General features: G+C 40.1%; 1 protein-coding gene across 1 annotated transcript in view; it reads right to left on the reverse strand.

The window, feature by feature from the left end:
• The window catches only part of LOC129133051 (uncharacterized), a 143482-nt gene that overhangs the window by 27481 nt on the left and 90028 nt on the right, over positions 1-25973 (reverse strand). The window contains exons 7-8 of the mRNA XM_077172186.1: positions 25410-25614; positions 21157-21600 (exon numbers count right to left, since the gene is read on the reverse strand). The gene's annotated coding sequence lies outside the window, so the exon portion shown is untranslated. The remainder of the gene's footprint in view (positions 1-21156; positions 21601-25409; positions 25615-25973) is intronic.

Raw genomic sequence — 25973 nt, forward strand, 5'->3', positions numbered from 1 at the left:
CTCTCTTGGCTTGATCTGGAAAAAATTCAGTAGAAGCTCAAACAAGCACAGACCAGATACAATGATTTGAACATTATGAAATTTTGCAACCTTATTTGAAACAAAGAGTTCAGACTAAATGAAATATAAGAATAAAGGATCTTTCCTCATCTTCAAGATCAGTCTTGAAGTCTTTTGCACTCTCTCCCTGTGCATAGTTGCTTATTGTGTCATCATCTTGGCAAAAGTTAAACATGAAACCAGGATCATTTAGAGGAGAAGAAAGTTCTGCTTTTACATCCACAGACATGGAGTTCATCTTGCAGAGGACTTGGACACACACCACATTGTGCATGTGTGTGCAGAGAACTCAGTGCCAGAAAAGGAAATAAAAATCACCAAGAAGTGCTGGGAGAGTACTTTTGCTCACAGAACTGATAATTCTAGATGATAGTCATTTTGGCTCTCCCTTCAAAGTCTCCAGCAACAGAAAATTAAAATGAAAACAGGAAAGACAAAGGAAGATGAAAGAGAGAAATATAATGATAGATTGAAAAATGATACACATGAAACAATTTAATCTATGACTGAAGACAAAATGATTGCCAAGTAGCCTTTTAGTCAATCAATATGTCTCCCTGCCTTTTACACAAAGGCCAGTGATTAAAGTAAATCAGTCCTACTTAGATGCAGTAAATTTTCTATTTCAGAGGAGATTAATAACTCCAGGACATGTATTTCCTGAAAATTCAAATGCTTTTCCATGAATCTTAATTTCTATTAAGAAAACAAAGACACAAAAAATAATCTAAATCTTATTTGTAGAGATGCACATTGGATTATGTGCATGAAGGGTTCAAAGCCTTGAAGATGTAGACTGGAATCTTTCAGAAATGAAGTCAGACTTGCTAGCTATAAAAACCAATGGAAATAACTCAAAAGAATGGTGAACAACTGTTGAGAGAGAGCAGTGGGCAGAGAGAAAGTGCCTATTAGGATAATAGAATCATAGGGTGGTTTGATTTGTAAGGGACCATAAAAATCATCTCATTCCAACCCTCCTGCCCCTGCCCTGGACAGGGATGTCACTCACTAGATCGAATTGCTCAGGGTCTCATCCAGCCTGGCCTTGAACATTTCCAGAGACAAGGCATCCATGGCAACCTCTCTGGACAACCTGTTCCAATGCTTCACCAATCTCTGAGTAAAGAATTTCTTCCTAATATCTCATCTAAATCTGCCCTCTTTCTGTATAAAACCATTGTCCCTTGTCCTTTCATTATCTGCCCATATAAAAAGTCACTCTATCTCCTTTTCTAAGCCCACTTAAGGTACTAGAAGGCTGCTGAAAGGTCTCTCCAGAGTCTTCTCTTCTCCAGGCTGAACAGCCCAATTTTTGAAGTGCTTTTGTGATCTCACTATGATCACTTCAGATGTGATCCAGGTCTGAGTCTTGCACTAAGTTTCTTTAAAGACAGTTTTAAAATAGTCCAAAAGCTATTTCAACTCATAAGGAAATTCATAATTTTTAGTAAATTCTAAGAAAATTCCTTTTTACCTAAACACAATGTCTAGTGTTTCTGAGCCTGATCCATTGAAATTTGCACAATAGTAGAAATCGTTCTCTCTCCTTTCAGCATGAAGCTTGATACAGCCATAGGTATGGTAGATCCATAGTTTACTCCCTTAAGACTAGTGATTGTAGATTGGCAGTTGGACTCTTGAACAAACAAAAAGAGCAATTTTTTCATTCTTGGTAATGTAGGAATGAAGTTAACAAAACCCTGCCAGCAGCAAACACTTAAGCCTCTGTGTACAAATACTGGGCAGGTAAGCAACATATTTTTGACTCATCAGGTTGTTTAAATTTCTAAAAGCAGCAATTTGGAAAATGGAAAATATATTAATAGAAGTCATCTCTTCCACAATATGTGCCAAAAGCCTTTTAAAATATAGAGCTGAAACTGTTTTTTTTTAATCTCATTAGTTTTCTGTCTTTACTCTTTCCTTCCTTTGCTTTCTTCTGAAAATTGCAGAATTATCACCTGTTGTCATCTCCATGTGTGTTCATACTTGTTTGAATTTGAGTCAAACATTAGTCAGTAATTTAATTGAAGGCTATAAGGTTTATGTTGGGCTGAGTGCTAAGCAGCTGCATGTTGTGCCTGTGGCCTTGAATCAGAAAAAAAAAAGGGGGGGGGCAGCATTTCAAGTGAATGTGAAGCCTTTTTTAAGCCTTTTTTTAATGAAATACAGTTGATGATGAAGGAGAAAGTTAGTGCTCTTCAACTTAACAAAACCCTGTGTTATATATGGGAGGGCTTTGTCCACCTTGGTTTCTCTCTACAAAGTAGTTAATGAAAAGTGCTAAATTTTTAGCCACTGAGGAGCTAATGTACACTGTTTACAGAAAGTCAGGAATCCAATGTGTTAAAGAAACCTCCACAATTATTTATTCATAGACTCCAAATCATGCATTTGATGAACTAGAAATATAATACTGATCACCATGCAAGTATATTATCTGTCTTTTCTTTTAATACCATCAAAGCAAAGTGCCATAATGATAATTTAATCCATCTCATAGTATAAATTCTCTGTTTGCATTCTTTATTGATACACTTGATAAAATAGAATTGTTTACCAGATCAGCAACTGAATATTCCTGATCATGTTGCTGTGGCAAATATAGATAGATAAAAACTGAAATATTTAGTATTTCAGTTCCTCATTAATTCAGGTTGCAGAATAAAAAATCCTACTAGATTTTTGCTTTGAGTTGTGTTTAGGATCTTAGTTGTAAAGAACAGTAAGATCATTCTTCCAAAAGAGAGTGGGAGTGTTGTCCCTCTATGAAGGAAGGGAAGAATTCTCACTGAAAATTCAGTCTTTCAATGTCATAAAAGTATAGCTACTCCACCATGAGTGCTGCTCCCATGGCCCTCCCAATTCTCAGCAGAAGCACCCTAAGAAAGCTTTCCAGAACAGTGCTCAAATAGAATATCAATATTTGAAAATTTCTATTACACACTATAGTAGTACACCTTTCTTGGCTGCTCCAAAACCACCATTAGCAGAAGTCACTGACTAGATACATGCCCAGACAAATGAAGAAGCTTGGAAATGGATGGCAGCCACTGGAAATTAATTGCCAAGAGCATAGAAAACAAGAAGCTCAGATTTCAGTGTCAGTATGATCAATCCTGCATATAAAGGGTTCAGGTTCCAAACATTGGTGGTACCATAAAACATTAACTATGGAAATATGTGCTTACCCAAAATGTCCTAGTTTTCAGGTGGCAGACACCCAACAGTAGATTTAAATAAATATGTTTACACCTTCAATGTACTAATACAGTTGTTTTATTACTTGGCAAATTACTGAAAAAATTGTGTTTTCTTATACAATTATTATCTAATTGCAAACTATTACTGATGTATTTTCAGAATAATTTACTTTCTCACTGAATGCAAAGGCAAGTAAAATACTTTGCTTAGAAAAAATTGGAAATTGCTTTCTTTCTTGTGCCTTGGGAATTACAGATGTTTCAGTGTTCATCATGCTTCATTTACAGACATTGGCCTTTAACATATGAATTATCTTAGCCCAAGGACCAAAAAATAAAAAGCACTAATAAAAAGCACCAATGTCAGTGCATCCTTGGTTATGGGGAATGGCCTTGTTTTACAGGAGAAAAAAAAATTAGGAATATGCTGGTACCAGTTAGGAACATATTAGTACAACACTAATTATGAACTGGAATGTGTCAGAATTAAGTGAGTTATGATCTGGCGAGGACCTGCAAACTATAGTCAGATACTTAATAAAGTTTAGACATGCAGCTGTGAATACTTCTGGATCCTTGCCACCTTTTATTAGAGTGGCGCCCAGCAACGCTGCTGTAGTTAAGGGTCTGTCATCATTTCCCTTATAGAACCCCATTTTTTTAGGGCTTTGTAACTTGCCCATTTTAAATCACATCAAGCTGAAACTTGTCATTAAAATTGTCAGGAACAATTTCTTTTAATACACAAATGTTACTTAGAGTTTCAGTCTATCTTTGTTTGGGATTCATATAGGTAAAGAAAATATAGCAAGTGTATGTCCTCCTTTATCAGAATTTTTTTTTGCCATTCTTCCAAAAAGATACCCCAAACCCTGTAAAAAAACAACAGAACAAGGGCTTGAGTTTGAAAAATATAGGTTTTTAGCCCCTTAGGCTAAATTCTCCTTTTTGTTTCCTACTGAGGCATAAGCAGGGAGTACAAAAATGGCATTACATTCTAGTTTCTCAACTTCTGTCTTGAACTGACCTGAAATTCCACATGAATTGTCAAGATGGTTTGAATTAAACACCATCTGATCATAAATTTTGTGCATTGTGGGCTCTTGTGGTTTCTTTTTTTTGTGTTGTTTATATTTTAGATTTTACAGTAGACTTTTCATCTCATTTCCTACTTGTCTTCTATCAGGGCATCAAGCATTTTAGTGTGATGTTCATACAGCCCCAGAGCAATGCAGATTTACACTACCTGAGGATCTGCTCACCTGATTAAAAAAATTCTTTGTCACTCTGATCTCCCTCTTTCTACTTTTGTTCATAAAAAGAAAGCAAGGAAAATTATTTGGACAAGTTATTTTTTTATACCCTTACTTCTCTGTGCAATAAAATGCATGCAGCTATGAAAGACAGGTAGTTCTAGCCAAGTTTTCTGCCAGCTGAGGTTGTGTCTTGGTCTTGCATTGTGTGTGTGTGCAGGTGGTCAGAATTGGAACTGGCCAGTGGATTTTCTTAGGGATTCTTTGCTTTCATTCTCTCCTCCTCTGCTATTCTCCTAATATATGTGAAAAAAATTAAATAAGTTACTCTGACTTACCACTGATCACTCAACGGGAAAAAGCTCATGAGTTTTCAGTCTAGATGAGCCTGAAAATCTAGAGCAGAAATTGAGAGAGAAAGGTCTATAGGGATTGAAATTTTATTATTATTATTATTATTGTTGTTGTTGTATTTGATCAGAGGGACAAAGAGCAACTTTTTCACATATTTGGAACCTTCTCAGTAACTGCAGAAACTACTATTTCCAACATACCATAAATGACAAATAGCTCTACATATTGCAAGTCATCATCTGGTCTCCCTTTCCAAGTCATGCAGGCAAACTGCAACCAATGAGACATAATTGAAGCAGTGATATCTACATCTTAAATATTGGAAGTATTGGTGCCTACATCTTAAATATTAGAAGTACATCTGTCAGCCCACCTCCAGCCCAACAGTTCTCTATTCTCCTAACATATTCTGGGCAGCCTAGGGTAAGAACATGAAGCAAGTTCAGTTATTTGATTGACATTCCCTATTGATTTACCCTTATGTCTTGCTCCTGTCTCTTTAGAGATGGCTTCTCCTCTCTTTAACTGCAGGTGTAGTTTGCAATTCTAAATTTGTTGTGTCCCTTAACTCATCTGTATCACATATATGATACCTGTTCCATGCCCTCAAAATTCTTCTAAGCCTGAGCATGATTGTCAGTATCCTGTCTGACAATCAGACAGACTGATCATAAGGGATTGTATTTGAGTTCTAATGGCAGATTCAAGGCCATGCCAGTGGCCTTAGCAAAATTCAGCTGATGTGTTTAGGTTTAGTTTGTCCTAGACTAACATGAATGCAGGATTGATTACCACAGTTCATCTGATGTGCAATAACTGGTTAATCCACTTGTTACCTGATAGTACATCGGAAACCTCCCTCTGAAAATCCAGTTGTTAGTAGCCTCTCCTCCTCCTCTTTCTCCTCCTCCTCCTCCTCCTCCTCCTCCTCCTCCTCCTGCTGCTCTCCCTGCCCTGCCAGCCTCCCCTGCCACCGGGCCTCCAAATTCCTGGTGCGGTGAGCATGGTCATTAGCTCCTTCAATGACTCATCAGAAACAGATCAATTGTCTGTAAAACACCATGGCTTTCTAACAAGCAAAAATAACGACTTGGACAGTATCAAACCTGATATACTGCTACACAAGCAGGAGCATCAGGGCTCTATAATGGAGTTGTGTTTTTAATGAATCACCATTCCCAGTAACTCAAATAAATCTAAAGTCTCTCCATCAGGATTTTTAAAGTCAGAGAACTCAACATACCTGAGTGTATCAAGGAGAAGTAAATTAGCAGCCTTGAGGTGGAACATGATTTCTGCATTTTGCCATCCTGAGTTTCATTAGCCAGTGTTTCTTGTTCATCTCCTTCATGAGTTACATTCTCATCTTTTAATTTGCCTCATTTAATATTGGGTCCATTCCCACCTTCCCCAGTTGAAATGGAGCAGGTTATTGGCATTTTTGCTCTAGGTGTGAAATCAAAGTGTGGATTTTCAAGGTACTGAGTGTTGAGTTGTTTTTAAAGCAGCCCAGGAATACTCCTGGGGCAGCACATAATTTAGGCAGGCTGTGTAGAAGGGCCTAAATTATGAAGTCACAAAAGTGGCAGGTCTAGCATCAGGAACCTAGCCATGCCTGAGGGAGTGCTCTGACAGCCAAACAGACTCAAACAGCCTTACCATGGTTGCCCCCACTCACTTGATCACCCAGTAGAGAGGGGACCCCTACTGTGCCAAAATCACAGCAAAAGGCACCCCCACCCCACTTTTCAGACAATTAAAGCCTGAAGAAAGCCTCTCTTTGGCCTATATAGTGTGTACATTCTTTCTCCTTCAGTCAGAGGGGCATTTTCTTGCCAGGTTCAGAAAGGGTTGATTAAAAATTTTTTTGGCCTGGAAGAAAATAAGGACTTAGGCTGGCTTAAGTTGTAACAAAAGTGTCTGCATTTTTTCTGTATTCATAATTTTAAAAGTAGCTTAAAGTATTAATATCCAAACATTTCCAGCCTCTGAAAAGCTGTTGATAGAAGAATGCTAGAGCAAACTATTGAAAACAGAGTGTTCTTAAATCTGTAATGCTGATTGACCAGGTCAGCAGGAGCAGTTGCGGTAGAAACGTGTTGCGCTGTTGCCATGGCAGCTGATTCCTGGCAACCTTCTCTTGGCGCACATCTCCTCACACTCTGCTCTGCACTAGTGTAAAGGACAGGCCCGTGGGTGGCACAGCCTTGGGGAGAAGCACAGCGTGTCCAAGGGCCATAGGGGCACACAGGCCCCCAAGGGAGCTCTGCCCAGCTCACAGGGGCAGAACCACTTGGGAGAGATGAAGCAGAGCCTCTCGTCTCTCTCCAGCTGCTCATCTTCAAATAGCTGTATGAGATATTCTGCTTTTTTCCTGTCCAGAACTGCTGCTCAAACTGACCTCTCACTAGGGCTGTGACAATTCTAGGATTCCCAAAAGTGGATTCCTTTGTGGTGGTGTGGTGAAATGGAACGCAGGAAGACCTGCTACAGAGGAAACCAGACCTGGGACAGACAGTGTCAGGGGGCTTGACAGCTATAGTCCACATCACTGCTTGTAGCAGCAAGGTGCAACCACTAGCCAAGTGCCCACCAGTACCATCAGGATCATTCTATATGTTACGCAGCAAGTCAGTAGATGGAACAAAATGTCAGCTTCCAGGAAAGATAATAGCACAGGAAAGGCCATATTGAGGCAGTCTAAATTCTACCCCCTCCCCTAGATATGGTAGAAGAGAAAAAATCCCTGATGTTTTGAGGAAGGTCTAAAGCACAGAGTATGTAGCTATTAGGAAATATTAGGTGCAAGGGACTGTTCAGACAGGAACACTGTTCCACATGGAAAATGCAATAAAACGTGAAAAAGAAGCCACGTCTCTGAAGGCCAGTTGTTGCTATCAATACCATGGGGAGCATTTAACTACCATGAATAGCTAATACTTGTTTAAAATTATCATGGCCAGTTTCATCTGCTACATAAAGTCATTGACTTAGCTGTGTAGAACCATAGGGAAGGGTACAAACAACAAGGCTTACCAGTGCTTAATTCACACAATATACAGTTGAAAAAATAACTGCCTGGATCATATCAGTGTCATATCATAGCCTGGGAAATTACTGACATTGTAAGGCTGAGTGAAAAAAAGTTGGCAAAATTGAAAATCCTGACACCTTTACTGTGCAAACAGCATGAACCTGCAGAGTGACAAAACACTGAGGTAAGTTCTGGCAATATTTTCTAGCAATCTGCCCTGTACTGATTCTTCCTGGGGAAGGATGAGAGGAGGTGAGGCAGAAGTCAGGAGAATCAATCTGTTATTGATATCTAGATAACCATCAGTTATTCCTGTATTTTAGTCTATCATAGTCAGATGAAGCTTTAATAAGAGACAGCTTTGTCTCTGCTGTGCAAAAACTTCCCAGGGAAGCAAACAAACAGCTCCAGAGAAACTCCATTCATGTTTACATCAGGGTCCACTTAAACAGCCTGATTAATGCAAAGAAAGTTAAATAGAAATGAGTGTCACTAGAGCCCTGTAACTATTCACCCATTCTCTTCTGCTGTGTCATGCTGTGTCCGTAACAGCGGATAACTAGGTGGGAGATGGCAAGGAGTCAGCCTGGCTTCTCCCATTTAAGGACACTGCACTCAGGGCTCCGTGCTCAGCTGTGATTCCTGCTTGCAGCTCTCTACACCACTCTGGTGGTTTAGAGGGACTTTGCTTTTCAAAGCTGCCTTCAGTGCTGCTGGCACATCAAAATGCTGCATTGCACCATTATCCCTGGCTGCCAGAGCTGTCCTGAGCAACCTCGCACTGCTTCTCCAAATGTCTGAACATCTTCCTCCTGTTCTAGAAGGGCTCAGTGTTTCTAAGAAGGAGCACAGTTGAGAGACTGAGCTCATTTGAGTGCTGTTTCTGACTGTCATGTAGGTCTGCAGGAAGAGAAACAACAGTGTCACATTCTCGGATGGATCCCATTTAAGGGAAGAAATCAGACTTGTGAGAACAACCACAGCTTGGACATGTGGCTGATTGAAATGCAGCCATTTTCCATTAGGGGAGGCTGAAACTACAAAAGATGAACATGTTTGGTTTTCATTTCATAGATACTTTATTAGGGCTTTAATTTGACTACATTACATGCTTAGGGCAGGCTGTAGATTTGAAAAAAATTGTTGTTGACTTTTTTAATGTTCACAAATTAAATGAGTGGCTGATTTCTGCCCCGGTTCACTAGTAGCAGAGCAGTAGATCTGATCCTCCGTTTCCAACTCCTCTGACATATCCTGGGGATGGGGATCTGGCTACAACCAGAGAAGAGCAACAAGAAAAAACTTCCTTGTTAGAGTGTTTTGAGAAAACTCACATTTTTAAGAACTGATGTTCAGGAAACTGTGCACATCACTGTCTCCCTTTTCCAGCAGTTGCTACCTTCTTTTCCTGGAAGCACAAAAAAGTCTGACCATAGAATCACAGAATCACAAGGTTGGAAGAGACCTTCAAGATCATTGAGTCCAATCCGTTCCCTGACACCTCAACTAAACCATGGCACTGAGTGCCATATCCAGTGCTTTTTTAAACACAGCCAGGGATGGTGACTCCACCACCTCCCTGGGCAGGCCATTCCAGTACTTTATCATCCTTTCTGTAAAAAGAAATTTCCTAATATCCAACCTATATTTCCCTTGGTGCAGCTTGAGACTGTGTCCCCTGCTTCTGTCAGTTGCTCCCTAGAGAAAGAGACCAACCCCACCTGACTACAGCCACCTTTCAGGGAGTTGTAGAGAGCGATAAGGTCACCCCCGAGTCTCCTTTTCTCCAGGCTAAACACCCCCAGCTCCCTCAGTCGTTCCTCACAGGGTTTGTGTTCCAAGCCCCTCACCAGCCTCGTTGCCTCCTCTGGACACGTCAAGTGTCTCAATGTCCTTCCCAAACTGAGGGCCCAGAACTGGACACAGCACTCGAGGTGTGGCCTCACCAGTGCCAGTACAGGCAAGAATCACCTCCCTGCTCCTGCTGGCCACACTATTCCTGACACAGGCCAGGATGCCCTTGGCCTTCTTGGCCCCCAGGGCACACTGCTGGCTCATGTTCAGCTGGCTGTGAACCAGCACCCCCGGGTCCCTTTCTGCCTGGGCACTGTCCAGCCACACCATCCCCAGCCTATAACGCTGCAGGGAGTTATTGTGGCCAAAATGCAGGACTTGGCACTTGGAGTTATTAAACTTCATCCTGTTAGACTCTGCCCATCCATCCAACCATTCCAGGTCTCTCTGCAGAGCCCTCCTACCTTCCAACAGATTGACACACAGTACCAGCTTGGTGTTGTCTGCAAATTTACCATGAAAGTCTCAACATCCTCATCCATGTTATCAACAAAAATATTGAACAGAACTGGCCCCAGCACAGACCCCTGAGGGACACCCCTGTGACTGGCCCCAGCTGGATGCAGCACCATTCACCAGAACTCTCTGGGCCCGGCCATCCAGCCATTTCCTAACCCAGCAAGGAGTGCTCCTGTCCAAGCCATGGGCTGCCAGCTTTCCCAGGAGTGTGCTCTGGGAGACAGTGTCAAAGGCCTTGCTGAAGTCCAGGTACACAACATTCACAGCCTTTCCTGCATCCACCAGGCAGGTCACCCGGTCATAAAAGGAGACCAGGTTGGTCAAACATGACCTACCCCCTCCATGTTGGCTGGGTCTGATATCCTGGCCATCCTGTAAGGGCTGTGTGATGACAATCAGTATAAACTGCTCCATTATCATGCCAGGTACCGAGATCAGGCTGACCAGTCTATAATTACTAGGATCCTCCTTCCCACCCTTTTTGTGAATGGGTGTCACACTGGCCAGCTTCCAGCCATCTGAACCTCACCAGTGAGCCAAGACTGTTGATAAATGATGGAGAGAGGCTTTGTAAGCTCATCTGCCAGCTCCCTCACTACCCTGGGATGGATCCCATCTGGTTCCATAGATTTATGAACATCCAAGTAGCTCAGCAGTTCTCTGACTGCCTCCTCTTGGATAATGGAGGGGCCATTCTGTTCCCTGGCACCATCAACCAACCCAAGAGGACAGTTGTCCTGGGGACAAGTCATCTTCCCACGAAAGACTGAGGCAAAAAAGGTGTTATGCACTTCTGCCTACTCCTCATCTGCAATTACTAAATTCCCTTCCTCATCCAGTAAAGAACAAAGGTTGGTCTTACCCTTCCTTTTACCATTAATATATTCGTAAAGCATTTGTTATTTTCCTTTACAGAAGTTGCCATTTTAAGTTCAAACAGAGTTTAGGCCTCCCTAATTTTTTTTTCCTACATGCTCTAGCAGCCCCCTTAAATACTTCCTTACCAGAGCTATAGATTCTTGAAAAGGCATTTGAAAGGCACAGTGGGAATAGCCACATATCCCAACCAGCTCCACCTGCCTTGGCCAAAGTTTCTTGAAAGTGCAACTGGAACATTTGGAGGCTTAATAAGTATTTCGTCTACCTCTCAAACCATCTAAGGGGTTAGTCTTTCCTTTTACAGCTTGTAAATTTAAGTGGAATATCTAGTAAAAGGACATTATTATCTATACAAATCTCAGAGCAGATATATGAAGAAGCAGAGGGCAGCTATGTGCTCCTCTTGTTGACTGGTAGTCCTTGTGCACCCGAGCTGCTTCACCATCTCACTTCCTAAATTGTGAATGACTATCATGTTACTGTGATGTCTGTGGTAGTCCTACTAAACAAACCTTGTTTAAGATTTAAGAAATAAGAAGGTGGTAATGAGAAGTGGAAAGGCCCCTAGATGTATCAGCTACCCCTGGCAGACTGCCTATTTAAGTGGATGGAGGAATTATTCTAAAAAACTTGAGAATGTCAGCATCGTTGCCATCTGCAACTTCAGGGACAAGGAAATTGATGCTTTTTCCCCCTCATCTGAACATAGGAATAGATTTTTTTGCTTTTGCTGAATGAATGTGGGCTGTTCCCTTCACAGTTTGCACAGAAATGCATTAAAAGGTGCCTGAAATATAATCTGGTTCTGGACAGTAACGGGCATTAAGTCAAAAAGAACATGTTTGCTTATCTATTGAACTGCTATTTCTGGAAACAGAGCTAAATGCACATTTTCAAGAAGCGACAAAACTATAATTTGCTGTCCATCTTGAGAAGTCCTATGCCACAGAACAGCCAGCACATGGTAAATCATAATGTAAAACCTAACACTGCCACCCACAAAATAAAATCCATCTGTAAAATGCAGACAAACACTAGAATGGTGTACATAAGAGCTGTAAAGTACATCATTTCTTTAGTCATCTGAAGTAGGTGCACAGGAAAGACTCAGAAAGGGCTGAGTAAAACGTAAAATGAGAAATTAGGGAAAACTCTATAAGAGTTTTTCTTCCAAAGAGGTCTAGAAATCTCTTCCAATTGTGTGAAGTGCAGCTTGATCCAGAAGTCAAACTATGACCTCAGACATGGAGAATAACAAAGAACATTTTCTGTATGTTTAAGTATCTCAGCATCTGTATCTGCAATAATGATAGGCTTCACCAGGAGTTTGTGAGTGCTCAGCAGGTGCTCAGTTTTCAGGCTTTTGCTTTGTGCACCTAATTATAAAAGCAGTGCGAGAGTTTTGTACATAGAAGAAGCAGGTCATTCATATTAGAAGAACTTAGGCCTAAAGATGTTTTAGAATAACTGACAGCTAGGACACAATAGCTCTACGTCAAGCAACTGATGTGAATGGGCTTTGTAATTGAACAGCATCCTTATAAGAGTTGGCAGAAAAAGAAGAGAATTAGCTAGCTACAGAATGATGTAAACATTGAAATAAATACAGTGCAAATAATAAGGAAATCTGGGATGTCTGCCAGTTTAATGCTGGTCAAATTGGCTAGTAAGAACAGAGTTAATCCTCGGTACACTCTTCAGTGACCAGAATTAGTCTGGACCTATGAAGTCCTGAAATATTCATTGTTTCTGCTAAAGCTGTCTCATGGAACAATTACCTAGAGTCTCTGTAATCCACTGACACATTCACTTGTTATATGCTTTTATTACACTCCCCTGCAGATGTTGCTGTTTCCAATTAGAGATGTAACTTCTACCACTGGCTGTTAATAACTATTTTGCCTTGAGACATATCTTATTTGCTAACTGAAAAAGGCAGGTTAATGGTGTCTGCACTATAGTATATTATTAGAAGTGAGTTTGTGAAGTAAACTCCCAGTGACTCTAATCTCAGGAATGCTGACTCCTCCTGAGGTCAGTAATTGGGTATTTTGGAATTTGCCATAGCAGCAGGCCTAAGCCTGTCTTCAGCTTTCTTTGAAATTTGGACCCTGAGGTCAGCAAAATAATTGGTTCATTTGAACTGAAAACCAGAAAGTGAAGGGTCCACTTTTCCCATAGTGTCGAACTTACAATTCATCAAACTTATTTTGAGATATTCTCTCTCCTTTAGGTAGCACAACAAAGTTAGGCACTGTTCAGTATCATTTCCCCTTTACTTTCCCTGCCTGAAGTTTTTGGTTTACCATGAATCCTAGACAGCAAGCAGAGCAAGGCATGGTTACTCTCTGTATGTATTTTAGAAACACTTTTTCCTTTCCCTACTTGAGTATTATAACAAGACATGATCTAGTTCTGTTTTGGTTTCTTTTTTCTCCCCAGTTTTATGTATTTAGAAGTTCTTTCTATTTTTCTCAAAGTATTGTTTTGACTGCCTCAAGGGCTTGCTTTTGAGCCACCCAATGGCTTTGGTCTCAAGCTCTTTATTTTGGTGGACCTTGGCCATAACTATTAGTCAGTAATTATCCTGTTTATGTAGAGTTTGAAATGAAAGTTCCTTATCCATATTCATGTCCTTATGAGTTTTAGCATGTGTTAACAAGTAAATATGTTTATTTAAAAAACAGTAGAACAAGGCCAGGATAAGTGAAGAGATCAGTGTATCATAGTATCACAGAATGGTTTTGGTTGGAAGAGACTTTAAAGGTCATAGACTCCTCTACCATAAGCAGAGACACCTTCCACTAGACCAGGTTGCTCAGAGTTTCATCCAGACTTGAACACTTCCATGCACAAATTTGGGCAATCTGTTCCTGTGCCTCATCACCCTCACTTTTAAAAATTTCTTCCTAGCACCTAATCTAAGCCTATTCTCTTTTAGTTTGAAGCTATTTCCCCTTGTACTATTACTATCTGCTCTTGTAAAAAGTCTCACTCCATCTTTCTTGGAGGGTCCCTTCAGATACTAGAAGGTCCCAATTAGGTCAACCCGAAACCATCTCTTCTCTAGGCTGAACAATCCCAGTTATTTCCTACCTGATGTGCTCCATCCTTCTAATCGTCTTGTTAACCCTTCTCTGGATCACTCCCGCAGTTCCATGTCCTCCCTGTGCTGGGACCCCAGAGCTGGATGCAGGGTTCCAGGTGGGCTCTCACCAGAGCAGAGCAGAGGGGCAGAATCCCCTCCCTGGCCCTGCTGCCCACGCTGCTCTGGATGCAGCCCAGGACACGTTTGGCTCTCTGGGCTGGGAGTGCCCATGGCTGGCTCATGTGCAGCCTCTCACCCACCAGCACCCCCAAGTCCTTCTCACAGGGCTGCTCTGCATCTGTTCATCTCCCAGCCTGTGTCAGTACCAGGGGTTGCCTCAACCCAGGTGCAGCAACTGGAACTTGGTCTTGTTAAATCTCATTAAATTCCCAATGGTGCCAGTTCTTGAGCTTGTCTAGGTCTTTCTGGACGACATCTCTTCTTTTAGGCATGTATCCTTCCCTAATGTGAACACTAAACTCTTGAGTTTGCTTTGAACAACACCCTAAGTCGAGCCCTAATAATCGTCTGTCACAAATGGAAAAAAAAAAGTGCAGGAATAACACTGCAGACTGCAAAACACACAACAGTTTGGCTACTTTTTCTGCAAAACTAAAAATACATGACCTGGCTATCAGTAATTCAGTGCACATGGCTGCAGTTTCAAAAACGTAACAACTGACTAAAAAGCACCAAATATGTACAGTTCTTTCCAAATGTCTTCTAAGGAAGAAAAGTAATACTTTGGATCTAGGTAGTGTTATGATTCCAGAGTGTTATCTCTGGAGCAGATATGGCACTTTATAGATGTCAGATCAGATTACCACTTACAGCAAGGCTGTGCTTGAAAAGAATTGAAAAGTGTCAGGAATGACATTTGTGTCCTGGATCCTGAATATCAGCCTTGATGTGGGTTAAATCAGAATGCTAGTTTATGCAGCTTGTTTGGACTAATGATAGAAATGCAATGACAATAATAATAGCTTATTCTTATAGGGACAAATTTTTAAATGCTGGTATGATTTTTGCCAAGATCTGATTTAAGAAAGAAAAAAAATCTCCATTTGTGTTTTGTGCCTTACATAAAAAAATAACCCTAGTAATTTTCACTTCCCCCCCCCACCCCCCCCTTTTTTTTTTTTTGCCTTCGGGTGTTTTTCATGATTAATCTAAGCTTGGTACACTATAAATGTTTCTCTGCTGAAAGGAATGAAAAATGGTTTTGCAAGTGGGAATGCCATGAGCAGGGAGAGACACTGGAATTTTTCCCATATTTTTCTCATTTGCCATTGTTTTTTTTTGCTTGTTTGGTTGGTTTTTTTCCCTTGTGTTACTTACAATTTGAGATTTCATTTTCCAAGAAGTTCTGGAAGTTTTATTCCTGCCAGATTCTGCTCTGGTCAACAATGGAATCTGAATCAGGACTGAAGATTCTCTGCAGTCTTACCACCCACATTTTATATGCTTTGTGATGATGACAATGTCTATTTTGAATTGTTAGGCACCTCAAATTATACAAAATAAAAAGCTAAAGTTATGGAGTCTCTGCATTCTTCTTTATTTTAGGAAGGATATTAAAAACTAGCCTATTCCTAAAGAAGTATGTTCTTCTAAGCATAATTTCTCTTAATAAAGAAAAGTATTACAATGCATCTGTAATACCAATTGCTTTCTCTGTCACTATGATTCCTGGCTCTTTATACTCTACTGTGCATTTCTTCTTTGAAGCCTAGTAATTCAGTCGAAGAGAAGGAGCCAGAATGTGGAGCTATGAAGAAGAAAGCAACCCCACAGCAGGTGGGGTTTTCACAGGAATGCCTATAAAAATCCTCACTACTAAAAGCAACAACAGGATAACCAAATAGCACGGTGCTGCAGATTTATTATGGCAGCTTTCTGTCAATACAACAGTAAACTGGCTGTATAATAGTAACAAAAATCCAGAGGATGTTTTTTAGGCACCAAACTTGCAATTTACTGTTTCTACCATAGTAGTAACCTGTGGATTCTGACTCTGAAGCTGTACTGCATCTGGCACAATTTAGGTGGACTGGGGATAAAGGTATTGTTACCACATACTGCTCCCATGCTGGTACAGAAAACAGGCTGGCTCACGTCACACAAATTAACTGGAGGCTGATCGATTTTATGCTGTCTGACAATTTTCCACAGGGTTGCTTTGACAACCTGGGATTGCTAGGGAAGAATAGAGCCTGAAAACATCCACCACTCTAAGTTCTCACTGTGGATGACTGGGGAGAGGCTGATATGGTGACAGTACCACAGAATGACAGCATTCTGAGGCCAGAGCTAGTAGTTTTCTTCTGCTTTTTGTGCCTTGGAAGGTGCATAAATCAGCCAAAGGGGAGGCAGGATGTGCCTGACGGGAGGAAAGACCACTGAAGATGATCTCAAGAAAAGATAACTTTGACACTTGGGGCCTGCTAAAGCTCTCCACATAAAAAGTGAAAAGTAACAGAAATGTAACCAGACCTGCTGGAATGATAATGGTTATGATCATTCCTGACTCCTGCAGTGTTAATGACACTATTTTTTCTGTCTGGAAATCTTTGTCTTGGCTCCCTTTTGGAAATAAATCCCTTGTTCTTAACTCCTCTGTTTCTGTGTTGGTTTGACTAAGACTTCTGTGGGAAAGTTTGAGATTTTCCTCTGTTTCATTGGCAACGTTTCACCTTTTCCCCTGCCCCCTCCTCATTTCTTTGGACAGATTTCATTTCCCAAACAGATGTCTCTTGTTTCTGAAAGCAACATCCACATACACAAGATTTCTTTATTTTACCATATTTTTTTACCTTTTTCTTATAATTTTCTTCTTCCTTGCTTTCTTTCTAATCTAAATCACTGTGTAGATTCCACAACTCAGTTCTGAAAAACTATTTCTGAAGTATGATTTTACAGTGGCTTTTCTACCACTCTGTTCCTGCAGAGGCACACCAGAGGCCCTGAAGGCTGGATTTTCTGTAATAGGATAATAATAGAGCTTCTACATAATTATCTGCGTAGGTAATCAGGGCATGCATGCATACAGATGCCCAGCAACAGGTGCACAGGCCTATTCCTTGTATCTCAAGCTTGACTCTTTGGACTGTTCCGATGAGAATCTGGCAGGATTCAGGGCCCTGCTGCTGTTTTGAAATCACACAGTCAAGCTGAGGAACTGTCCCTACAAGGAGCACTGCTTCTGCATTTGGTAGAGTTCAGCCTTCAAGCTGCCGTACATATGCTGTCCAGGCAGAAAGAAGTCAGCTTTGTTGCAGGATGTGTAGGTATATCTTATACGTTAGCTAATGGTCTACACACTTAGGGCTGAAATTCTTCAGCCTTAAGTAGGGGCCCATATTTTTACCCCAGAACCAACTAGCACCTGTGCTCATGAGAATGACTGTCTGTAATACATAGCCATGGATGTAAGTACCTGTATTTTGAGGTATCAGATTTGTTTTAGAACTATTCTAGGTCAGATTTTCAACATTGAATCTTGAGTATTCATCTCCTCAATACCTATCCCTTTTGTCAACAGGTCATGGGTTTCTTGAGATGCCCAGGTTCCTAAGTAGCAACGAGAATCTGTGAAATATGAACATAACCAAGACCTTGCATATTTTTCATATGCTCCAGGAGAGCTGAGGCCTGGCCTTCTATGCAGAAGCATAGCTAGCAGAGCCATTTTTGTCCAGGCTTCCTCAAGGGTAAGGAAGTTGCACAAACATGTGCTTGGCTCTGATCTCATTAACCAATTAATGCAACTACCTCTGAATGCTCTTGGGCTTTCCAGACTCTGTGAATTTGGCTGGGGTGACAAGGGCATGATCAGAGCTTCTTGAGTGGGAGCTCGCACCAGGCATGACAAGAACTCCTGTCCACCTCAGAGATTGTAACCTGGACAAACATTTAAGAAAAGCCACCCACATCCTTTCTTCCAACCTGTAGACATCATTGGCAAACCTGAGGTTGGTTAGGTTGGACCAGATCCTTAAACCTTTTCCTAGCATGCTTATAAGTATCTGCACAGGGCCACAAAGAAAAAGATATGTTGTGTGCATATGGGATTTTTAGGAATCTGAATGTTTAATGAAAATTCTTTGATTACTTCATGGTCCATTTCTGGTGCCCAACTTAATTTTGAACTACTGATGTCATGGTGGGTCTAAGGAGAAGAGCCACATGAAAACCTGGTCTGTCACCAATGAAAAAAAATGGCCTATCACCAGTGAAAACCAGTTCCATATGTCCCATGTATCCCCCTTGTTACGTGCCTGGCTTCCCACAGTCAGTATCGCCTTGGGATGTCAAGCAAACAGGGAAGGAGAAACAGAAATCTGCTTTTATTTAAACCTGATTAAAAGAGGGAATAAATTTAGGTAACCTATTTTGAAGCTGTTGAAATTTGTTCCAAGAGGCCGACTGCATAGCTCATGTAGAAAGCAGCTGCCAACTTTTCTTACTTGTTTCTACCCCCTGCCTCAATCAAATCTTTTCATAATCTTTAGCTAGAGTGCAAGCATGACACCTTGAACTTCTTTCAAGGTCTTCTTGTCCTTTAGATGTTGAAAACAGCTGCCTCCCTCTGCCTAAGCAGCACAGTGAATTCTGCCCAGAAAAGGTGAAAAGCAAGCAAACACATCTCTATAGAGCCGAGAATTGGAATGAGTCTATTTCCAGTGTAGAATCATACTCACCTCTGCTTGCATTTTTAGTCCAGTCAGATTCTTTCTCCTGTGCAATTTAAATGCAAACAACAAAAAAAATAAAGATATTCTGTGCAGTGTATTGTAAAACATTTTGTAAAAGCAAATACAAGAAGCAGTCTCTCCTCTTAGTCCTAATCCTATTGCCCTATCTTTCCCCAGGTAAATTAAAATATCATCACAATCTCAGCAAAACCATGTAACTGAGAGATCCTGCTATGCTGGAATGGGAGGAAAGCAATATGCTGTTTCTTCAGTTTTATGCAGTCTGATAGGCTGTGCCAAGGGGCCTTGGAGAGGCAGAAGAAAACAAACAGGCTTCAGCCCATTGCAGGACTGGGCCACAACTCACAGTGTAATGGTATGTTGATTGTAAAATATATCACCATATTTTAACCCTTTCTGAGACAGTTTAGTTTAACTAAGCTCATTCTTGTTGGTATTATTTTGTAAAATCATGATGCAAAACCTTCAACAGATTTTGATCAGCCTCTATAAACACAAAAGGATGAGCAAAATTGCCTTCCATTGATGCTAAAACATTGCAATAGACAGAAGCAAATTTTTCAAATACAAATAAGGCTTTCTTTATGCCATCAGTAGAATGACAACCAGGCATCCAGAGGCATACGTGTAAGGTGGGAAAAGAGTGTGCAATTTACTTCAAGTCAGATATCAATACTCAGCTAATCTGTCACCAGGGAACTGTGGGATTCAATTGACTCTACAGCTGAGTAGCAAAAACACCAGGGAAAGTTTGGGCTGACATTAATTAATTCTTAAACTTTGCATAACTTCACATGGATGGAATTGACTATGTATGTTGAATTGTAGAAGAGAATGTAATTGGCCAAATATCAGTCAAAATGAAACATTTCAATTCATTGGAGTCCTTGGCTTATGGAAAAAAGAAAATGTTACTGGAGATTCTTTTATTCTCTGTTGTTCATAACTTGGAAATGCCTTTTGAAATACTAGGTACAGCCCAATCTGCAGAGTTTTCACGGGTCTGTGCATGAGTTCACATAATTTCCAAGTTTGTGAGGGACTCATAAATTTTTATATTAGCATTTTCCCAAGTCCTGTAGACAAAAAGAATAAATACAAGTATTTGTAAGGGCATTCCCTATCTTCTTTTTTAGCAGAAAAGAAATGGAGTTTATGTCAGTTGTGTTTAGGTGGTGATCACTAAAACAAATTTCTGTTGCAGGGGAAAAAAAAAAGATGACTTCATGTTGGATATGAGTGCCACAACTGGGAAAAAAAATCTCTCTCCTCTGAGGAAAAAAATCAGGATGGGTCCTGAGGGTAGAAATGATGCATGCAATGATGAGAACAATGTAAAGAAATTTATTTATGAAAAAAATGGAAAACAAAAATATAAGACTGAAAGAGTGTCCAATTGGAACAGTACTGTCAGTGGGAACTCTTCTGGTCTAACATATAACAGACTTGTTATATGCATGAGACTCAGCCTCTTCATTTTTATTTGGAAAAGAAAAGATGCCCGTTGCCAGGATCATCAAAGAATGTTATTCTTCATTAAATCCATGAGACCTTGGAAAACATTGCCCAGCTCATTTTTTAAAAACAAAAATAAGTAAGTCCTGCAAGTGCCTAAAGGGAGGATAAAGTTACTTATTGTTGCTTAAAAATTCATTTGGTGCCATGTCAAAGCAGCATTGGGTATATTTTAAAGTGACAGGTCTAAAAAATATTGTTCTTATTCTCACCTGCTCCTGAACTCCCTCCATACCAAAAGAAGCATTCTCCATAGTCCCCAATTAGTGAGCTGGAGCATTTAAAATTCAAACAAGGACCTTCTTCTCACTCTCATACTCATTAGCTCACTCAAGCCCTCCTTAGTCAGGGGATTTTCTAAAGAGTCCATTTAGGAGTGCTAATAATAGTAATTAGAGGTCGAGAAACCATCTTGAAACTTGACCCAAATTTTCACCCAAAACTTGAAATGAACACAAACCCTTTCTCAGTTTTGAAGGAACTGGGAACTCCTTCAAAGAAGAAGTTCGTGACTTGGAAATTTCCCTTTAAAATGTTGTTTCAGTCCTGCATACCAAGTCCTTGAAAAACTATCTAAGCAGAAAGGCTGCTTTTTAGGAACCTTCTAGAAGCATTTGTTGTGCTGTTCTTTTGCGCCTGCTCAAAATGCATGCAGTATTACTGAGCCTATTGTAAACTGTGGGCCTCTTTTCCTCCTCATTCACATTAATTCTGTGCCAATGGAGTGATATTAAATTACCTCCAGCACCTCCCAGGAGTTCAAGCATTCTTTGCGCTACCTTTTTCATGTCACAGATTCCAGGCTGACATAGTCCCCTGCAGACAGCAACAGCAGCCCTGTGGCTGCTTTGAAACGCAGATTTTTCATGCAGTTCTGTTGGTTCCAGTCTGTAGCTCAAAGCAGCTGAAATGGCAGTGTCCCAACTGTTCCTCTTTCTTTGATGACAGGACATCCAGCTGTACACTGCCAATGCTCAGCTAGGGTGGCTAGTACCACCTCCATGCACGGGACAGATGCAAAAAGCCATATTGGGAGCTAAATTCTGTTTCACTGGCTCCAGTGGAAAATTATCCTGGATGCTGGGGCAAATAAACATGGAGTGAGGTCCAACAGTTCTAGTGATGGCTTTGCATTGTCTCCATCCATCCTTCTCATGTATCTGTCTTCAAGCAAACAGGATATCTGCAGAAAGACACAAGAATCAAGCCTGAACTGGGCAACACATAGAAAAGTTTAAGCCTTCTATAACTACAGTGATATAATAGTAATTTAGATCTGGAAATACACACTGACTTTCTACAAATATTAGTAATATTTTTAGCTATAATATAAGCACTGGGCCTTACTATGACCCTGCACTGCCTGAATAGTTTGTCTTATAAATCTTATTTTATGGTTGTTACTTAAAGCTTCTAGGAATGTACTGTATATTACTGTATATATTATGTACTATATATTATCTATTCTTTTGTTTCTACTCTGAAACAAAAGGATTCTGTATTATCTTGCAAAGGATTTTTAAAGTCATTGGCAAGTTTTCCCTTGTAATTTGGATAAAATGCGAACAGTTTTTTAGATTCATAACATCTTGAACAAATTTATATGTCATTCATTATCAGAAGCAGACATGGTCCAAAACTGGAATTTCTTACTGCAGGGATGTTTTAATATTTGGGTTTGTCCTGAACTGAAACAAAATGTCAAAGTGGCAAAGCAATGCATAGAATGAAAAGCGGATAAAAGATTGATTCAGAAAAATCAAAACATTTCATTTTGAAAATGTCAAAAAAAATACTTTGGAAATGTCTAAATGTTTCAGTTAAGAATTTTTCATCCAGATGGAACACTTCAGCATTCTTAAACACAAATATTTCATATCTGTCTGGGCTTACCTAGACTTTTTTATCAAAGCTCAATTACCAGATACAATCACTTCTTGCTGGAAAGAAGACTATTGCTTCTAAATGGGGCATGAAGTACGTGCTGTTTTCAAAAGGTCCTGATATATTAGGATTACATGAACATATTTTCTTTCAATATCTAGTCACAAAATGTTTCTATTATGTAGATTTTCAGATAAGCTGCACCTCTTAGTAAGAAGAAAGAGGAGGAAAACTGAATGATAAACTATGTCATAACTCAAAAAATGAAGCTGTAACTAGTTAGCTCAAGAAATGCTGGTATTCCAGCATGTCAGAGATTAAAGCTGAAGAAAGTTTACAGCTAGAATAGAAGTATTACAGAAACAATCCAGGTTTTATAAAGATTTTGCAAAGATTTTTTAAAAAATCTTATACTTCAAAATATAAAATATATGCTGCCTACCCTCTCAGTTCTCAGTTTCCTTGCTGCTCTAAAGCATTATTTGTGTTGGGGTTAACAAAAATATAACATCAAATTGCTTTAATTTTGCATTTCTTTAGTATTGGACCATGCTTGCATAAATATTCTTTGAGGACAATGCCTTTTTCAGAGAGACCATAATGGGAAATTGACTTGAAGTTCTCTTTTGGACAATGGCCATTTGATTAAAAGTGACTTTTGATTTAAAATGTTAATGGCTATAAAAATTGTTTAACCAAGGAAATTTTTAATTACTGAGAAGTTTTAATTTTTCAAATATCTCTTGTCAATATAAATACTGCCTTTCTTAACACCAGAAGGTAGTGCTTTACAAATAAACAACTTAGTTGCTGCAACCCTGAGGTTTTTCATCTAGTTTTTAGAGGGGGGGGGGAAAATAGATTTGGTTTGTTGATTTATCTCTCTGTCTGATATAATTGCAAAAAAAGTACTTGAAATCTTCTAACTGCATAATGAATGGCATGAATGTCAAGGGTAAGAAAACTTAGAATCAGTTTTACTTAGTGTACATTTTACCTGTAGTTCCAACCTGAAATGAAAAATATCCTGCCTCAACATATTACTTTCTCTCAACCAATAGAGCATTGGATTTTGTGAGACCACAGCACCAAAAGTAATGAAAATATTCTGTCTTAAAAAAAAAATGGAAACAACGACAAAAAAAACCTCACAAAAAAACCCACCAAAACCCCCCCTCAAGAATTATTACTGACATTCATAGTAAATTCATTCTTTCCCTGACATCTTGAATAGTTGTTCTACAAAGGCAGACAGGAAGCATGGTTAATGCAATTTTTACACAACACTCAAGAAAAGTTCATGTGTTAGAAAGACACCCAAAGTCTCCTGCAGCTGATCTTCCTCTCGTTCACATTGCTGCAAATCATGAGCTGTTCCAGTGAACTCAATAGCAGTATAAAATTGGGGTAAGATGGATCAGGCTGTATATAAATGGATCTTTGATGGATGCAAAGCTGGATCTTTGCAGTATATAAAGTTTACAGTCTTACAGACAGTTTGTAAGATTGATTAGCCTATGGAGGGTAGGCTGGAAATAAACTAAAATTTCAGCAGAAGACAGTGTGTACATGACCTTATGTAACTGCCCTCAACAGCATCTTTGCTGGTCAGCAGTGTCTGATCAAACCATATGGCCCTAATCGTGCTGGCCAACAGAGGATGTGGTACTTCTTTTTCTCACAATGAAAGAGTCACATACTGCCTTCTGGATAGAAACTACTCTGTTTTTTAAAGGTTTATGTAAAAGCTTTCATAGCCCCATGTGGTCAGTCCCACATCCCAAATCAAACCCATAAGTAGAAGATATTAAATCTTGAGTTCTTGTTCTATGTTCAGATTTTTTTCTATAATTTGGTTCCTTTATAGCGTCTAGTTTAAAGCAGTAGGATGGGAATGAGGACTGACGATCAGAAGGGTACCTGCCAGTGCCTGCTTCCTTCTACCAGTGCTCTGGACCCCACTGCACACATAAAGGCATAGCTTTCAATGATGCAGCTACTGCATCACTCATTAACTTCAATATAGCCAACAGGAGTCAGGACATCTCCTGATGTCACACATCAAGTTCCTTGGCACAGTGGCTATATTGACTTTAAGCAGCAAATGGTAGTTGTGGTTGCCAATAGTGAGACCTGTGATTCTTGAACCCTGAGGCCTTCACACACACAACTATCCTATGGATTCCTCGAGAGAAAGGGCACATGAAGGCTGACTGTGATACAGTACTAGAAATCCAACTATATGTCCAGCCTTTATGGGTGTGATTAACAGTGTGCCAATCATGGCATTTGTTCCAGCAGCTGAGGCATAGATAATTTGGATCATATGGAAGTGCATTAGCAGAGTACCTCTCAGCCTTATGTTTCCACATTTTCTGAGGTACATACTCTCCTACTCTCCCTACCATGCCTGTCCCAGACAAAATTATGTTCTCTAAAGATTCATGGCAGCCTCTGCACAGAACTGACAGCAGAGAGAGGAAACACTAACTGCACAAACTTGAAGCTGGGGCAGTTTTGAACATTTTGAATATGTTAAGGCCAGCAGCATCCTCATTAAACTCTGATTAGCAAGTGGACTTCATCCAGGCTAATTCATGTCTGAATGGGGTTTTTCTTCTTTTTTTTTTTTTTTTTTTGCACTGCAATTAAGAGCTCACACACCTCCAAGTCTTGTAGTTTTTTGAAGCAGAGATCTCATACCAACCTTGCAATAAAGCCTTATTGTCCTTGGGACAATATTCTTCACTAATCTCACTTCTGGCAATTTACTTTTTCTTGCTGAGCAGATTTAGAAACAAAGAACCTTGAAAGGGCATGGGAGGAGGAATGATCTAGGGCTATCTAATCCCATCCCCAAAGTGGGAGTTTTCCATTCAGCTTCTCTTTTAATGAGCACTGGAGAAATAAAGTTTTACTGCAACACTACTTTGATTCAAGAGACCTATGAGGACCCAATTATCCATCCAGTGGGAGTGGGGTGGCAATCTGGTTTTCAAAGCAAAAGCAATGTAGCAACACAGACCCCTTGTAATTATGTCTTCCCTACAAATTTATAAACCCAGAGGTGAGCTTTGCTTTGGTTGATTGTTTAAATGCAATTATTACCTTTCTTTCACTTTCAGCTTGTTAATAAAGCTTTCCCAAATGCAGTGCTTGGAGTTATTCTTCCTGAGCACTAGGATTCCAAAGGCTTAACTGGAAACCAATCCTCTGCTTCACTGAAAGGAACACAGTCAGGTCCAGTCAAAGATTATCTGAAGAGCCAAAATGTTTGACAGACACACTGAGGGGGCCACATCCTATTTTCCACCTGAGAAAGCGAGAGGGGAGAGTGAGACAGAAGGAAGGAAGCTAAAGGAGACTGGGAGTGACTCAGAGAACAGAAAGGAAGAAACACTACTCACACAGTAGCCTGATTCAAGGGAAAAATCTTGTTTATGTCATTTGTCTTCCTTTGCAGCTGCCAATATTATATTAATTGCACAAATGTGTGTCTTTGGAAGTTTGTAGATTTGCTAATAACCTAACCCTGTTTAAAATGAGGAAGGAAGAAAGTTGTTCTCAACAACACATTTTTCAATCCTGGTCTCCCATGTTCAGTAGGCCACAAGGAATTCCTAACTCTTTCCACTTCTAGGCCCCACAGGTGGATGGACCAGTGAATCAAGT

Source organism: Agelaius phoeniceus, chromosome Z (assembly GCF_051311805.1).
Source record: "Agelaius phoeniceus isolate bAgePho1 chromosome Z, bAgePho1.hap1, whole genome shotgun sequence".
NCBI lineage: Eukaryota > Metazoa > Chordata > Aves > Passeriformes > Icteridae > Agelaius > Agelaius phoeniceus.